The sequence below is a fragment of the Lathamus discolor genome, chromosome 9 (assembly GCF_037157495.1).
Source record: "Lathamus discolor isolate bLatDis1 chromosome 9, bLatDis1.hap1, whole genome shotgun sequence".
In the NCBI taxonomy this organism is placed as follows: Eukaryota; Metazoa; Chordata; class Aves; order Psittaciformes; family Psittacidae; genus Lathamus; species Lathamus discolor.
In genome coordinates, this window is record NC_088892.1 from 9107311 (window position 1) to 9125268 (window position 17958).

At 56.1% G+C, this 17958-nt stretch overlaps 1 protein-coding gene across 3 annotated transcripts in view; it reads right to left on the bottom strand.

Moving 5' to 3' along the window:
• Positions 1–14150, bottom strand: part of FRMPD3 (FERM and PDZ domain containing 3) — a 55614-nt gene extending 41464 nt beyond the window's left edge. For 2 of the 3 annotated variants that reach the window (XM_065689849.1, XM_065689848.1), the window contains exon 1: positions 1858–1925. The gene's annotated coding sequence lies outside the window, so the exon portion shown is untranslated. Of the gene's footprint in view, positions 1–1857; positions 1926–14066 lie in introns of those variants that run through there. The other variant, XM_065689850.1, reaches the window with a different exon arrangement.
• Positions 14151–17958: the final 3808 nt, after the last annotated feature.

The following is a 17958-nucleotide window of genomic DNA, read 5'->3' on the forward strand; positions in this document are numbered from 1 at the left end:
CCGGGATGCTCAGGCACCCTCTGGGCACTCAGCCAGCTCCTCCAAGCCATGGAGGAGCTTCTGGTCATGCCTGGCTGCTGGCAGGGAGCTGCATGGGTGCCGGGGGGAAGAACAGCTCATAGGCTTCCCCTGCTCGAGCTCAACCACAAAACCAATCATCCTCATTGCAATTAAAAACGGAGGAGAGACAAAAGCCTCTGACCCAGAGCATCTGCAAATGCTGGAGCCCACGGCAGAGGAAGGAGGAGCAGATCTTCCAGAAGCATGGCTCCCTGCCAGCCCATTCCCACACTGGGGATGGATCATGCAGCAGCGGTTTCGGTAGTGACGGGTGGTACCACAGATCGGCAGGACAGATGAGATACTCCCATCTCCCACAGCCCCCCCAGTCCTGCTGCTGCAGGCAGTGCTCGAGGTCTGGCACAGGATACAGGCAATACAGGCTGAGGGTCGAGGGTGAGTTTTCAGATAACCCCCGGGGCCACTGAGGCAGAGATGCAGCGTTCCTGACCTAGAGATGCTGCCCATTCTCCACAGAGCTGTGGCTGGGGCATTGCTCAGGCTGTGCAGCACTGGGACTGGAGACTAACCTGGCCGAGCTCTGGATCCAAACCACAGAGGGACCCACGGGTGTGTATCTGGCCCTTGCTCTTCATGCTGAGCAGTGATTCCTGGGAAGCAGCCTGCACTGGGGCTTGGGTAACGAACTGCCACCTCTCAGTGCAGGAGCCTGCAGGAGCTGTGGACAGCACACCTGAAGCTCAAGCCACTTCCACAGGGACCCTCTGTTAAACAAGTGCCAGGTGACCGTGCAAGGAGCAAGTGATGAGACACTGTCATCTCAAACTGGCTGGACAACAGACATTCCCCATGTGCCACTGGCTCTCCGGCTGGATGCCAGCATGATTCCTCCTCGCCACATGCCCCAGCTTTGCTTTATTGGTCCTTTAAAACCCACACACAGCAGCTTACACATGCCAGCATCCCTGCTGGCGCCTCATTTGCAAGAATATTGCCAGGGGCAGGTAAACACAGGCGAGTTATCACTATCAGCATTAGCAGAGAGTGTCTGACTTGGATCTCATCCTGCATGGACAGGTAGCAAGGGAAGGAATTGCCTCTGAAGAGCTGAGACAAACCAAATCCCAGCACCCTCCTCTTACAGAGCCAAGGGATGGGAGCATTCAGCTTCTCTCCCACAGCACAAGGCATTTTCCCCTCCCTGGAGGAGCCCACAGCTCTGGGACAGCCCAGGGAACACTCCATTCCCCCTGCCCCTCTCAGGCCTGGGTCCCCCCTGGGACTGGTGGATTTTGACTGAGGAAACGACAAACAAACGAACAACAATCAGGGTTTCATCCCTGTAAGCATCAGCGAGGCACACGTTGTGTTGTGCTGTGCTGGCTGCGATCACACACATCCCCAGGCTGACGACTGCAGCTAACACGGTGGGGATGCTGCTTTCAAGGTCTCTCCTCTGTGTCCCTACCCCAGGCAGGACGAGGTGTCTAATGCCTTCTGAGAGATGTTCCTCTATCAGTAAGGTTACAGCAGGAGCAGACCCAATGCTCGAGCTCTCTGTACAGCAATGAAAAAAGGAGTCTCACAAGAGCTGCTCGGAGGTGACGCGGCAGCAGCAGCCAGGAGGAGAATTACCAAGTGCTCCACACACAGAATACAATTCCCATTAAAGAGAGAGGGAAAAAAAAAGCAAAGCACAAAACCCAACTGAGCACTGAACCACTTCAAAGCCTCTTCTGTCCAACCTGCAGAAAGGATCCTCTGCCAGCAGGAGCCCACAGCCTGGGTGATGCTCACAGCGCAGCCCCCCCCCTTGCCCTGCATCCCATCACCTACCCTGCTCGTGAGATGGTAACGAGCTGCCTGCCAGGGTGGCTGCAGAGAGAAACCACCACTGAGGTCCATGGGGTCTGTGGAGTCTCTGAGGCAAGGCTTAGGGTGCAAAGTGCTTTAAAGCCCTAACTCAGGTGGGAGGTATCACCTCCTGATATCCTGATCACCACCAGGCTGAGCCCTGGGTGCTGGGGCCCAGTCAGAGCTGCCAGGAGGAGAGGGCATGGACCTCACCACAGACAAGCCCTTGTACCCAATGCAGCCAGCCCCTGCGGCTGAAGCACTTCCATGGGGAGAAGGACCATGAGGAGGTTGTTAATCCAGCATCCTGCTAATGGGAAAGGGAACTAGGGGCTACCCAGAGAGACCAACACTGGGATTTGGATTTAGCAGCGTTGTTCCCTGGGAACTGGAAAGACAACCTACATTCCTGGGGGCTTAAACCTGAAGAGGATATCAAACTAGCAGGGAGAGAGGAGAGGCCAGCACATTAGGAGGGACAGCAACTACAGAATTACCTGCCAGCCTTTGGGAAGATAAATGACATGAGGTTCTGTACAGATAAACCAATACCTAACACAGCCGGGGAGATGATGGGTGCCAGGCCGGCAGCAGCCTCTGCTATCTGGCTGATGGCAGCACTGGAGCAGGGTCTGGAGGGTAGAGCAGGCAATAAAGAGGAGCTGAGCGTGCCCGTGCTAGGAGCAATGCCAGTGCAGGGGAGAAGGGACAGGCACAGGGCGCTGCTCCCACCCAGAGAAGGATGGGGGCACAGAGCAGCTCAGCGCACAGAGAAACCTCAGCCCTGCTTAGCAGTCAGGTCAGGCAGCACCGGCACCGCCTGTGGAAGAGGATGCGCTGTTTTCCCTCTTGCAGCCAGAGAGCACAGGGATGGTTTAACCTCTGCTCCGCGGGCGTTGCTGCCCGTCCCAAACCCCCAGGCATCCCCGGACCTGCAGGCAGCACACATGAACCTGAGTAACACAGAAATAACTCAAGACCAGAACAGGCTCTGTTTCCCCGCAAAGCAAACCCAGGAGCCTGCGGGGAGCTGGCTGCCTGCCCCTCCGTCCCCACAGCTGATGACTGAGCCCTAGAGCTGGGCATTCCTCTTGCTCGGTGCACACCCCAGCCACCAAGCACTGCCATCCTCATGGCCTTTCCAGCCTTTGCTGGGTAAGACCAGGCTTTGCTGCTCTCCGTTCCAACGCAGGCTGCCCGCTTTCCCTGGCTGGGAACACGCGCGCCCGTCCCTGGCTCTCGGGACAAGGACCGGGACTCCCCGTGCAGCCGTCGCCGTTCAGAGGCATCTCCTCGGTGTCTTGGAAACGCTGCCGTGTGGGAGCTGCTCCCCGGGGAGTGAGTCACGGTGCCAGGCGGGCGAGGGCGGCCGCAGGCACACACGCATTGGCCACCACTTGCCCCCCGGCTGCTGGGGGCACGGGGCAGAAAGCGTCCCCATGGGGCAGCATCTCCCGTGGCACGGTGACAGCCCGCTCCGCTGCTCCCGTAGCTGCTCAAGTGCTGTGAACCCTTTCCCATCAGCTGCTTTTCCGTGCCATGGCATCAGGGAGACAGGGAGCAGCCCTGGGGAGGCAGCTCCTGCGCAGACAGGACCCCGTGTCCCACAGCACAGCGTGAGATAATCCTCTCCTCCCAGCCAGCTCTGGGTGGCTAAGGGGAAACTGAGGCAAGGGGTGAGGAAGGGACTTGCAGCAGGACACCACTGATCATGCAGGAGCCTGTGGGCAAAAGGCTGTCTTTAGCCCTTGGGGAGGTATCCCCTGAGCCCCAGGGAAACAGCACAGCCAGCCCTGCTCTGGCCTCAAAGACAGCACAAGCTCCCAAAGAAACGCTGGGATGGATGGGATGATACGCACCTCTTCTGAAAGGGAGCAATTACCACAAGATACCAATTATGCAAATACCTTGGTTACCAGAAGGATGATCCCTGAATGCTGAGTAGGAAAGAAAAGAGCCATGGAGAAGGAAAATCTGTGTAGCCAAGAGCTGCATCTTGTCTCTTCAGAGCACCAAGAGGCAAAGAGGGGTTTCTATGAGCAGAGGGGTTTCCATGAGCACAAAGGCTTTGGAGGCCACCACAGCCCAGTGACCACGACATCAGAGACAGTGCTTGGTCTTCAAGCACTGGTCAAGCACTTGGTCTTCTTGACTTCAGAGCCATTACTATCATTCCCCTTGGAAGAATGAGGAAACTGAAGCACGGAAGGAGAAGGCACTTGGCCACCAATATTCATTGTGCAGACAGGGAAGACTTTAAGATGCTGCTGCTGGGATGCCCCAAGCGGGGCATCCCACTGCTTCCCATTCCCTTCACTTCCCTCCCTGGCAGTAGCCACTCGCCAAGTCCCAACTGACGTTGCATGGGGAGGAAGGACAGCTCAGGGTGCAGTAAATGCTGGCAGAGCCAGCCACGCAATGCTATTTCCTATCCCTTTGGAGCAGAGAAGCCATAAGTCAGCAAGAATGGTCTCTGCATTGTCCCCACACACCAGTGCCAGGAAGATTTATGGCAGCAGCACAGGCAGTGACGCTCGAGACCGGCAGCCCAGCATCCCCTCCTGCTGCCAGCACTGTCTGTCCAGAGATGGTGAAGCATCTCCTCTGGCGCTCCAGGGCAGCCGTGTCCTCACCTTCCAACTGAACCACAGAGGATGCTCCCCATGACCAGGCTGTCCCGGCACATGGGACCCTGGCACAAGGCAACCCTTCCTGCTCCAGGTCCTGTGGGAAGACCCTGCCCTCCCTCCTCTTGTCACAGCCCCTCTTTGTGCAGTTCTCCAGCACAGCCTGTTTGCAAACAGCCGGTGCAGCTATCACACGTGCAGGGGATGCCACATGTAGACCGGTGGCATCGCTTGCTCAAGGGGTATGTGGCTTCTCTGCCTGGGGCTTTGGGGGTGGGACAGCAGGACAAAGCCCAGCCCAAACAGCACTGCGAAGAGCTGCAAAGTCAGTTCGGCTCTGTCCGTTTTGAGGGCAAAACGAAACGCCTGCCTGAGGACAAGACTTTGCCGCTTGGACCATGACAGCAGCTGCCTCTTCATCACTGGATTTCAGTGGCCCAGCAATCCAGAATCCAGGAGTTTCTTCCCATGCGCAGGGAGAGATGGATCTCACCCCATCTGTTCCACAAGCCCTTGCCTGGCTGCCCAACCCCTTCCCAACCCCGCCTGGCCCTTGGGCAGCTCTCCAAATTTGGCCTCTTGGCACTCCTGCAGCACCAGTGTTTGCTCACAATGTGCTGGGTTTCCTTCGGATCAGCAAAAAACCCACCTCTTCCTTATCTCCCTCCCGTCCTGAGCTCACACTGCCCCAGGAGAGGCGGACAGTTAAATTCATGGACAAGGTGATGAAAAGCCAGGTGCCTCCTGCTACCCATAATCACGGCAAAGCGGCGGACACCTGACACATCCCCTGTGACGTAAACAGTCCCATTGGCTACTGATACAGCTCCTGACTGCCCTCAGTTAGCTCTCTCTTTCCCCAAAATCAAGCATCCTGTGCTCTGCTTGGGGCAGACTAAGCTCAGTTGCTACCCACTTCAGATGGAACAAGCCTGGCCAAGACTACTCAAGAAGACCTGAAGGAGCCCTGCTGATGCTGCTGGCCTCTCTCACTGATGCCAAGGAAGTGTCCCAGCATTCTTTCCCTTGGGGATGGAGGTAGAGATCCTGCTGTGCCTCCTATGAACACACAGCAATGCTACAGGGGCTTCCTGTGCACACCCAAACCCCTCAGCTGCCACACACCACCCATCTCCCCAGGCCAACAAGCTGCACCCTGGGTTCTCGCTACTCACAGCTCAGGCATCCAGGCAGTAAAGATCCCCCTGGATTGAATCTGAACTTTTCCAGGCACTACATGGTCCTCTGGAGATGTTTGATGGGGATTTCTGCTGCCAGCCCACTTAGAGACACCCCTCACTCAGGGGACAAAGAGATGCCACATCATTCCCTGCCCCGGGCCAGAGCCCAGCACTGGGTTCTCTGCTTGCCCATGGCTGGGGAGCAGCCAGCCTGGAGGGATGTGACAGCCAAGGTGGGCTGGTTGTACGTGCTGATGGCAGCACGCTCCTGCTGACCTGGCCACCTCCCACCTCAGCCTCTGGGACCTTGGGCAGCAGCAGGAGGAGCAGTTCCAATTCGTGCCCATACAGGAATGGATGGAGCGACCTCCAAACTGCTCCCTGAGAAGAGACAGATGGATTCAAGTGCCTGCAGATGATTCCTTCCTGCTGGAATGCAGTGCTGAGTGGTGATTCTCAGTACTGACCATGGGCTTCACACAGGCAAAACCCCTTGTTGTAGCCCAAAGTCAAGGGGAGCAAGCAGCAGCAGCAATGAAGAGAGAAAGATGGGTGTTCAAAGGTGGGCACAGACAGCAATGGAAGTGGCTGCAGGATGCAAAGGGGCAAAGAAACAGTGGAAATTACAAGGGGCAGAGCAAGGAAATAGGATGTGAAAGAAGCAGTTAAGCCTCCAGAGAGGAAATGCATGCCAGGGCATGGACCGAGACTGGATACCTGCACAGCGAGATGGATCCACCTGATCCACCAAGCAGCCTTCTCCCACCTCTTCCCAGATGAGCGGAGCACTCGCTGGAAGCTCTGCCACAGCCAGGCAATGCCAGGGAAAACAGATCTGCTGAAAACAGGTCCCAGACCTGGAAGGAGGCCTGAGATGCAGTTCCTTGGGGTAGGGACCACATCTTTTGCATCCACTGCATCTGTCCAGCACCCAGCTGACGAGCTGTGAGGACAGCAGTGCCCTGTAAGCAGCCTGCCTGCAGCACCCTGCAGTCCTGCCAGGGCTCTATGGGCATTTCAGCCGAGACAGGCCTCCAGATTTGCTAGAGCACTTATGATATGAGTGATGGCACAAGGATGTTGGGTACACCACATCGACTGCCCTCTCCGCATCCCTTTTAGCGTCACTCCTTTTAATAACTCCATTTAATATTACACGCCTCTATCAAGAGTCCTTTTAGACCAGCAGCCTCCGAGTTGCTTGGAAACTGTTTGCTGCAGCCACCAAAAGCCGCTGTCGGGAGGGCTCAGCGCCAGCCCGCTTCCTGGGCTGCCAGCACTGGAACCCAGCGGAGCAGCCCCGCTCCCTTCCCTGGCATGGGTTGGGAGCCGGAGGAAGCAGAGGTGAGATGGGAGCAGCTCCGACACACACGCCAGGGATGGGAAAGGCTGAGGGACCACGGCGCTTGTGGGAGGACTCGGAGGTCTCCCGGCTGCGTTTCAAAGCGTTCCCAGCCTGAGGGTAAGGCGAGTTTCCAGCCCAGCGCCCACGGAACACGGGCTCAGCCTCACAGGGTTCATTCGGCTGAATCTGGACACTGAATTCAATCAGTAAGAAGTGCGAGTGAGGGTTTTGCTTTATGTCTCGGTACAGCCCTAATGGTGAAGTCATTTACCGACACCTCTGTAATACTCAATGAATAATTAGGTATCTCTTCCAATTTATGGCTTACCATAAAACGCTGCCACAGTTTTGGAGACAGGACTTTTTTTTCATCCTGTGGCAATGACAGAAAGCATGTTTTATTGCAGGAGTGGCAGCTTAAGTATATTTATCCATTGGCCAGGATTCTGTGGTATACTTCCCTCTCTAATGGCTCTACAAACATACATACATCCCAGATTTACACCCAGATTTCCCATACTTTGCTTTTCAATTTACATAATATGTGAGAACTTCTATAGAAGATGGAGAAGAGCATCGAGCCACTCCTGCCAACCCAGATGCCTGGATGCAGCGCTCCCCTGTCTCGCACCACTCCAGTTTCCCCGGACAGAGAGTGCTTCGGGGACCCCACAACCACCTTTGGGATCTCACCTCTTAGCTTGGTGCTGACGGGGAGGAGGAAGGCTGAGGGGGAGACGGGTGAGGAGCTCAGGGCCTGCTCAGCATGGGAATCCCCAAGAGAAGAAACATGAGGGGAGCAGGCTCTGCCAACGCTGGTGAAATGCATCTCCAACACCATCCCACCTGACACCTTCCTCCATTGCTCTGGTGAAGCACTGCCTTTTTGTTTTCCCTTTAAATATTGTGGAATTACAAGTCTGATTGATATGAATATGTAATAATGCTGCTTTATTAATAGCAGCTGCATTATCAGTTCGCTCCCTGCTATTGGCAGGGGATCTGGGACAATATGTGGTTTGAAAACTAAAGAGAAACGCAACCCACAAAGGCAGCAGGAGTGAGATAATTCCATTCCTTTTCCCGGTGAGCAGACCAGGCCAACACAAACACAATGGTCACTAATGTATCACCACCGCTCCTTCTGCCTGGCCACAGGAACAGCCATTGGGATGGCTCCACAGTGAGGATGGTCCCAAGCACATCATACAGCCATCTGCAAAAGGATTTGCAGGCAATGCACCCAGCATGGGCAGGAGACACCCCTTGAAGGTGGGAAGCCCACAGCCAGCGTTAACCTCTGTAAACTGAGGTTATTCAGCACAGAGATATCACACAAATCTCCCTGGCACGGGTAATAAACTCCCTTTGCAGTTTGCTGTCCTTACTCCCCCCATCACTACCCCGGAGGCTTAACTGAAAACAAGATTACAAAGGAGATTGTATTGGACAGATTTCTGGTGTGCTATTTTAGCTGTAAATTATGCCAGCTTCATAAAACCCCAACTGTTCTTCCCCGAGATCCCTGCATAGATTGGCTTGCTAAGATCAGGCGACCGGGTGCTCACTGTGTGCAGGCATTGTCTAGAAAAGCGCTTACAGGGTCCAAACAGTAGCAAGATGCTACAGTGCTACGAATGTATGTATATACACATACACACACACACATACATATGCACGTACACGTAGGCAAGACAGCACTGAAGAACTTCCCGTGCCTGTTGATTAGCTAAACAGTGACACACACAGAGCAATTCCAAGCCCCTATCCATCGGGCTTCGTAGTACGACCCTAGGGATTGTCTGTGCTGTTTTAGCTGCCTGTGCCAATGCAGCTGATGCCTTCCTCAGCCGTAGCTAACCCCAGGAGGGAGCAGCGCATCAGGCAGCGCGGTCCCAAGCAAGGCTGGATGCAAGGTACGGGACGCGGGGTCACGCCGCGCGGAGCGAGCTGAGCGAGGACACACGGTGAGGTGAGGTGAGCAGGGCTCGCTGCTGGGGCAGGGCAGCGAGCAGGGCTCTGCAGCGCCAGCACAGGATGGACACAGCCTGAACTTTGCTACAGCAAACCTGGCCAGAGCTTTTGCAATTCCTCTCACGAGCATCACTGCACCTTGGCTGTGCTCCACAGCCCTGGAGGACAGAGCAGCCAGGCTCCCAGCACACAGTGCTGCTTCAGGGGGAGTCTAGCGGCGCTGCCCAGGACTAAAAGGACAACAGCTTGGCTCACACCCAGCTCCAGTGCCCGGCCCCTCTCCTATAGTGCTCTCCCCCTGCATTAGGGGCTGCCTTCACACCACAGCATGCTCCGAACGCAGGCAGCTAGGCAACAGGGACCTTGAGCACAGTGCCACAGCTACGCCGCTGCAAGCACCTCCGAGGGACAAGAGCCACTCTGAGCCCTGAGGAGGACAAAGCCACGAAGCCCGGCAGCCCTCCTCCACCCGGTCCCCGTTACCTGGAGGGAGGTACCCGAGAGCAGCAGCACCCTTTGCCTTCCCCCGGCAGCGAGCCGTCTCCCCGGCCACATTCCCACAGCTCCACCTGCTCGGAGCTGAGCCAGGTCCCACCGCACTTCCCGCATGCGTCGGCTCGCAGCCGGTACCCCGGCTCCGGGAGCGGTACAAAGGAGAGCCCTCCCTGGTGGGAAAGGTCCAGCCCATCTCATCCATCCGTCCGTCCTCCTCTCCAGCCAGGCTCCCAGGGAAACGCTACAGCAGACTTCATCGTGCACATGTATCCCAAGCCTCCCTCGTGAAGCATCCCTGTAGGGTCCGTGACCTTCGGGAGGACCACGCAACTTGTGGGCAGACATCTGTGTATCTTCTCCTAAGGAAGCATACTGCAAACAGAGGCAATGCAAGCTGGCAGAGGTGTTTGCATTGCAGCATCACCTATCAGGAAGAAAGGGGTGGAAGCTCAAGAGTGGTCAAGGCAGCACAATAATGCCGGATAGATGTGAAAGGGTTCATGCCCAAAGATGCTGGAGTGCCCCTCCTTGCACTCCAGTGGGGAGCTGCACTTCCCTCACATGCATATCCCCCCCTACAACAAGCCATCTCTGCAAGTTACACTGTGCCTTTCTCCACTGGGACCTGGCACGTGGCTTGTCTGCATGTGTACGTGTATCTATCAATACAAACCCAGGCTTCCTGGGCAATCAATAATGCTATTTAAGAGATAAATCTCACTATTGACCAGCTGCTAGGGCCAGCTCCTGGTTAATTTAAAAGAGCTCAGAAGTGTTCCCAACGTCACTGGCCATCAGTCCTGCGTGCTCCGGCTGTGCAGCCAGGGACGGATTGGGCTGGGGATGGATTGGGCCATCTCCAGGTTACAACAGGAAAGGGCTGTGCAGGGACCTGTATTCCAAGGGGAATGTAACTCCACCACCAGACACCTCTGAGGTCTGAGACCAGGGGCTTGGGTCTCTTTAAACCCATCAGGGACCACAAGGTATGGCTAGGCAGAGACACACTGTTACGCTGCTGAGGATCCGTGCACCCCTGGGGAAGAAAAGGCCCATCTGTGAATGCATGTGAGCATTTGCTGTGCCAGGCACAAACCAAAAGTGGACACTGTGTTCCCGGAGTTCAGCTGGGGCTGTGCTGCATTTCGGGCTCTCTACCATCCCAAAACACCCAGCCTTGGTGTTGTGATCATCACGGCCAGTGGGTCAAAGGGGCTTGTTGCCTGCCATGCCCTCCAAGGCAGCTCCTGGCTACCCTGTCTCTGTCCCAGCTGCAGAGGTCTCTGCTGTGGTGCACGTAGGGTCTCCCCCAACCCACCTCCATCATCAGGAAAGGACCAGTCCCGCCAGAACAGGTCAGAGCAGGGGATGGGCAGAGCTCACCCAACCTCAAGAGGAAGACTGTGCAGGAGCCATCGCTCTCCCCCCTACGCAGAACCATCCTTTACAGGCATTTGAGGGAGAACAGAAGGAAAAGCATTGCTGAACCCAAAGGACAGTGCTGCCACGTCAACAGTCTGTCACTGCACTGCCCTGAGATAATATTCAGCCAGATCAGAGATTTCCAGCCAGCCAGCAGCAAGGATCTCAACAGACTCCCAGCAGGAGCCACGGAAGAAGAAAGACTGTTTTAGGTAGACTGGAAAAAGATGTGTCCTTCAACAACCCGGGGGGATCTTCCAGCCTGTGCTGCCCAAGGCCACCACTTCCCCAAGCTGCATGACTTGAAGATGGATGATGCCACATTCCCAAGCACTTCTCCCTGGCTGTTGTGGATCCATGTCTCTGTCCGCTAACTTCAAAGCCAGAGCAACACAACAGCACTGGCGCTGCGGATAGGCACTGGTTGGGAAGGAGCGTTTCCAAGCAAGCCCTGCTCTGCCAGGGAGCAAAAGGCCCCATTACGTGAGCTCATCTCCCTCCTCCCATTGCAGGATCTGAGACATCACCCACCAATGCCACCAGTGAGCCCAGGGAGGGGAAGGTGGCATCAAAAAGCATCTCAGCCCTGGGAGATTTGGGCTGCTTTCTCTCTCTGGCAGGTGAGATGGGAGCGATCCAGTGATGGTGAGGGGCTCACTGCATGGAAGATCCCCAGATGATCTGAGCTTTGCTCCAACCAGGCTGGAGGATCCTCAAGATAGCAACTGACTTGATCGTTATATAAATACCTTTGTCACTACAAAAGCTGTGGGCTGGAGCTGCCCTGGCAAATGACACTGAACTCACGGTATGAGTCAGGCGAGAGACTTGCTGCTGATTTCAGCAGCGGTGGGGGGGGGAAGGACCGGTGTTAAGGCAGAGCTGAGGACTTGAGGCTTTGTCCTTTGGTGCCAGGGTGCAGCCACCAAGCAAACCATGGAAACACCTTCCAGGTATCATGGGGCTGTGACTGGAGCCACAGTCCCAGCTCTGCAGAGGTGGACAAAACAGCTCCCGCTGCCTTGAGTTGTTACAGGGCATATAAAACCCAACAACGTCCATCCATTTATCCATCCATCCGTTCGTCCATCCATCCATCCACCCACCCACAGGTTTTCCACTGCAGCAACCTCTTCTGACCTCTGCCAGCCCCCTCTCCTACCAGGGTTTGTGTATTCACCTCAAATTCCTCCTGCTCTCTCCCTGTGAAAGCACCTTCCAGGTATCATGGGGCTGTGACTGGAGGCACAGCCCCAGCTCTGCAGACCCAGAGCCCTGCTTCCTGCTCATCCCTGGAGCTTGGGGCAGCAACATGAGTTTAGATGGTGAAGCACAAAGGCGGCTGGTGCAAACACTGCCTTATCTCCTGACTGCTTTCCGCTCACTAAGGGACTTCTGTGCTAGACTGGGCTTTATGCTTTTAGGCTTCAGTTCAAAGCTCAAGCTAGCTTATTGCAAGTCAGAAATGAGTTCCAGAGCTCGCTACAAGCACACCACTGTTCACAGCAAACATCAGTCTGTGCTCCCACCTCAAGAAGCCTGAGACCAACAGGTCCTTCTCCACAACAGTGCTGAAGCTGGGGCTTTGAGGCAGCACTGCAGCACAGCAGTGGCTGTTGCCATGCCAATGAAGCGGGCAGTTGGCACACTGAGAGGCCAAACCAGGAGAGTGGCCACACTACAAGAGATGGACCCAGGATGGACAGCCCCAAGGGCTGCTATACCCCATGGGCTCCTGCAGGAGCATCACATGGCCCGAGTAGCTCAGCTGCTCTTGGCTGATGCTCTCCTCAAGCACCAGGCCCTCCTTGATGCTCACAGCCCCCCAAGGCCGCTCCCCACCGCAGCCCTGCACTGACAGAAGGTGGGTTTTTGTTGCTGAGGTGAGGTATGAACTCCTTGCTGCAGGATGACATGGGTACCAGCAGCTCATGCAGGGGCATGGATGCGTATAGAGGGCTGCGGGACACAGGGAAGCACCTTGCCCAGGTCTCTGTCCAGAACAGATGCAATGCCAGCCCTGTCCTACCCTAAGCACCTCCATCCAGAGATGGGCCACAGGCTCAGCCTCCCTTGGGCCTCACACAGAACAGCTCTTGCTCTCAAGGCAGTCTCATACCAGGTGAGGCTCTCACACACAACCCAGCCCGCCCTGGTGCAAACCAGCTTTACTCTCGTTCACCCTTCCCTTGTGGACATGGAGAAACTGAGGCACGGGAAGGAGGAAGGCGGCACACTGATTGTCAGGAGAGAAGACAAACACGTGAATGGTTTCAAATAGCTTTTCCCCAGAAGCAAGCCACATCTCCCTACCAGCCCTGTTGCTGACAAGGAGCAAAATTCATCCCATCCAATTACTCTTCAGCAAGAAAATGAGGAAAAAAGCCAAACAAGCCCCAAGCCAGGAGCCAAGCGTGTTTGTTCTTTCAGCTCAATCAGCCACGATCCGTCATGGCAACAGCCACAACACCAGACTAACACAGAGAATGTCACCACCAAGGAGGATGCCAAGGTGACCTGGGGGGCAGTGGCAGAGCTCCCTGCCCTCTCTGCACAGCCCTTAACCTTCCCCGGGATGGGGAAAGCCATCTCAGGTGAGAGCAGAGCTCAGCAGCGCTGCTCTGGTCCAGACCATGGGAACCCCTTGGAGCAGATTCCTTCTCGGGTGCATCACAGTGCGCACCTCCCACAGATGCAGTGTCCAGGCTACGACAGGGTGACGGGGCAGTGGGATGGATGGGAAAGGGGATACCCCATCACCTCTGTGGCATCCGCAGAAGGCCACAAGCGCATCTCCAGCTGCCCCTGCAGCCGGGGCTCTCCCAGGAGGACGAGGCAAAGCCCAGCCCCAGCACCTCCAGCCACCAGCCGGTGGCTTCTGTGCACCCAGAGCCCGCGGACGCTGGGCATCCCTCCCCTCACACCACGGTGGGGAGCCGCGGGGCATCGGCACGTCAGCAAGCGCTGGGGAGGAGACGGCGGCCTCCTGCCTCCTCACCATCACCTTCCTCCAGCCAGCGCATCCCCGGGCGGGGGGGGGAACCAGCGAACTCCCGCGAACTGGCAGCACCCCCGACGTAGCGCAAGACCGACGGCTCTGCCCGCAGCCGCGCCCCGCAGCACCCGGCACCCCGGCACCCCGCTCACCTGCGCCCGGCCGCCGCTCCCCCGGTACCCCGCGGAGCCTCAGGCGGGCGGCGCGGCCGGCGGCCAGGGCAGGGCACCCGCAGCCCCCCGCCGCCGCCGTGCCCATGGCCCGCCGCTGCCGCCGCCCTCAGCGCTCAGCCGGGGCCCGCCGCCGCTGCTGCCGCCGCCGCCATGCCGGCCCGGTGCTCCCGGTCCCCCCCCCCCAAGCCCCGGCCGGCCGGCGGCGGCGGGCGGCTGTGCGCGGCTCTGCGGGGCGAGGGCGGGCGGTGGCGGCGGCGCGGGGCGGGGCGCGGGGCGGGCGGAAGCGGGCGGACCCCGCAACCCCTCTTCGGGGGGCTATGGGGTGATGCCGCGGTCCGCCCGCCCCGGGGGACCGGCGGGTACCGTCCCCCTTTCCCCTCCGGCCGCTCCGGGACGGTCACCTTCGGTGCGTGCCGGGGCACTGGGACTCCATCAGCGGTCCCCGGAGCAGCCCCTCTCCCGCGGGGCGCGCTCCTGCCCGCCGCCAGCTCCATCCCCAGCGCAAACATCTCTCCTGTGCCTTCTGCTGGGTGTCCCCCCCAGCCCCGCGCGGCTGCAGGCAAACACCGCAGACCTCCCCTCTGCGCCCCTTCGCCTTCCAAGCAGCCTGGGTGCCTTCCCCACCGCTGCTGGGTGCGCAGCCGGCCTGCCCCGGCAGGCGTCCGCAGCGGCGGAGGCTCCGTGCCCGAGCACCAGCCCCACTCCTCCTGCCCTGCTCCTCCTGCAAGCCCTTCTGTCTGTGGCACTTCGTGAATACCCCTTGCCATGTTGTCATCCGCTCACTCAACATCATGAGACCCTTCTGCAGCGCTCCATTAGGGCTGGTTTGTTTTTAATTACATTTAGACATCATATATGATGTCCAAACATTAGCACCTTACTCTTTATCCCCTTCTCCAAAAGCATGGGGCTGTCTGCTCACCCATCCATAGGTAACTCCATGGTAACCTCACTACTCCCTATCTGGGGAAAAAATATCAACAAAAGCCTTTAAGGAAACTACGTTATCAATGCACAAAAGGAGGTTTGTGTGCGTTTCTCATGAAAAGATTGGGAAATGAGGGCTGGGAGGGAGGTTACCATGGATTTGGGGAATTCAAGTACACTATTAGCTGGCTAACAGCCTCAAGAAAGAATAGATTAGCAAGCCACAAATTCCTCCTTTGAAAATGTGACTGACTTCCATTATACCTCTTTCCAAATCCACCCGTTCTATTCTTTATCAGAGCTCTAAGCAACTCGTTTGCTCAGTACAGAACTTGGACTTGTCTATGGTTTCCTGGCTATAAGCTTTTACAGCAATTGCAGCCACACTCTCTGCCTCCCATTTGTGTGGCACCAGCGCTCATTTCGGCAGCAGGGTGCCTGCCCCTCCTTGGTAGCTCAGTAGCTCCATGCTGCTCTTCCTCCAGAGCCTTTAGGGAGACCCTGCCTGATCCTGGCAACCCTTTGCTCTCCATTCCATCAGTATCTCCCAAAAAGCTTTTTTTTCAGTTTTCAATTTGAGAGAGTTCTTCAGATTCATCTGCCATGGGAAAGGGCACAGTACATGCGACTTGCTAACGTCCTCCATGGCAGGCATTAATGTAAAGAAAATCATTTTGGGTCTATGCAATGCCCTTATCTTAGAGCTTTTTGCAGGCGCAGGAACCCAACAAGCCAGCACAGCGTACCTGCCTGCCTTCTCATGATGTTGGCATAGTCTTTATTACACATTTATAGTCTCTATTACACGTTTTCATGCTGTCAGCATGTCCTCCCTTAAAACTTGTCTCGTCCTAGAGGCTTACATTCACTTCACCCAAATAAATGTCCTCTCCTATTTGCCTTGCTTGAACACAACGCGCACTTTCTGAAAGCTGGCTGCTGACACCTAATTGCTCCTTTACACGGTTATTTTAAACCCGTTGGCATTTTTGCCCTTTACAGCTACGAAAGGAACTTGTACAAAACATTTCCAGGATGAAGACTGAGAAGACGCAACAAAGCTCGGGATTCATTCCACAGAACCCAATGTCTCTCTCTCTGCCTGTGCATGGAGACATCTCTCACAAAACAGAAGCTGTTCACTGCGGCATATTCAGGATTTGGTTGTTTGCAGCCACCTGCTTATATATACCTGTCACTTTTTCTTTCTCTCTGCTTGGAAGCTGGGATCTCTGAGAATTCTCCTCTTTCGGCAGCTTCTTTGGCCAAGCTTCCTTATTTTTGCCCAGTTTTCTTCCCAGAAGCCTGTTCTGCAGCTGGTGTTAGGTCAGGGTTGGGAAGCTGCGGGAGGCTCTGACATGTGCAGCTTGCTCCCTGTCCTGCGCACTGCCCAGGAGTGAAACACAAAGTGATTTCCCTTCCTTGGGTGCTGAATAGCCGCCCTGGGGGTATTCTCTGCCCTCCTCAAATGTTTTGAGGCTCATTTGCAGGCACAGTTAATTCAGAGACCCTCCTCTGTCATCTTCTAATCTCACAATGTGACTGCCACGTGTTATCTGTTTCTTAGCCCACACTTCCCATGGATGCTGTGCTAGCACAGCATCCTGCCCTGCATGACCCCAGCTCCTTGCTGCAGGATGAGACAAAGACTGCTGGGTTTCCACTGCAACACTTGTTGCTCTTCCATGGTTCCGCTCCTTGCTGGATCAGCCTCTCATTGATTAGCTGCTGTATTGCTCTCCCCCACGGACTCTCACTGTGATGACAAGATGAGGGGTTTCACCACTGAGTGCAACACTGGAGGAACCTCAGACAAGATTCTGCTGGGGCTTTTGGTGGTCAGAAAGAGCAGGAGGATGGAGGTGAGCCCAAGATGACAAACATACAGCACAGAGCTCATGGAAAGCAAGAAGGGGGCTCTTGCTCTCCAGTACCAGCAGGCACAGCTACCCTAGTGATGGAGGCCTGGGTAAAGGAAGATGACGCCGGCATGTGGCACGGGTATCACGGAGCAGTGAGCACAGCCACTGATCAGACCAGTGATGGTGGTGGTACCAATTGCTGTCATGAGAACACCTGCCCTGGTACAGCCCTCATTGCCCAAGGAGCAGCTTACAGGGGAGATCAGATGAGGACGGAAGGTGGGGACCACAGCAAGTGGGGACAGATAGAAAAGGGATCTGTGCATACCTGGGTTCTCTCTCTTCTGCAAGAAAATCAGAGCAGCCCCCTCCTACTCTATCCCTCACTCCAAGCTGGAGTGAGTGGGAGAAATCATGACTACCTGATGGCTGTTTGGCAGTTGTCGTGAAACAAGCCTGACAGTTGTCAAGCCAGATCCTTGTCGCCTGGTTATAGCTGCACTGTCATGACATGGCAGGACTCTGGTGCACGTCCCAGCCTCAGCCCTACCTGCACAAAGCTCCTCAGACTCCAAACCAAGCGAGGAGCTCCTTTCCAGGCAGAAATGAGCTCAGTCCTCTTGGTGGGATTTGGGGACCAGCATTCAACCCCAGCCCAGCAACCAGAGCTGCAGCATCTGCTCCTGGCTCAATGGGAATAGTCAGAGCATGTTGGGGTGATGGTTCAGTCCCTCCTGCTGGGTGCTGAGGGAAGGCTGTTGTGGAGTAAACATCCCATTAAGCCAAGAAAAAACTAAAATGAGCTTGCAGAGCCCAGTGGGGTGGGAAGCAAACAGCTCCATCAGTGCTTGAGAGCTGGTAGTTTATATAAGCAACAGGCTTGCCAGCTGAGTGGAGCAGCAGCACAAGGCAGCAAAGCTAGAAGCGAGGGGAGACCATTGCCTTTTCCAAAGGGTTTGTCACCAGCAGGCAGGGCACACCAGCACCTGCAATTGTTTCAGGGCACTATAGAGATGCTCCTCTGCATGGGATGCTGTAGAGGGTAGCAACACAGGCAACACAGACCTGGCACTTTCAGAACT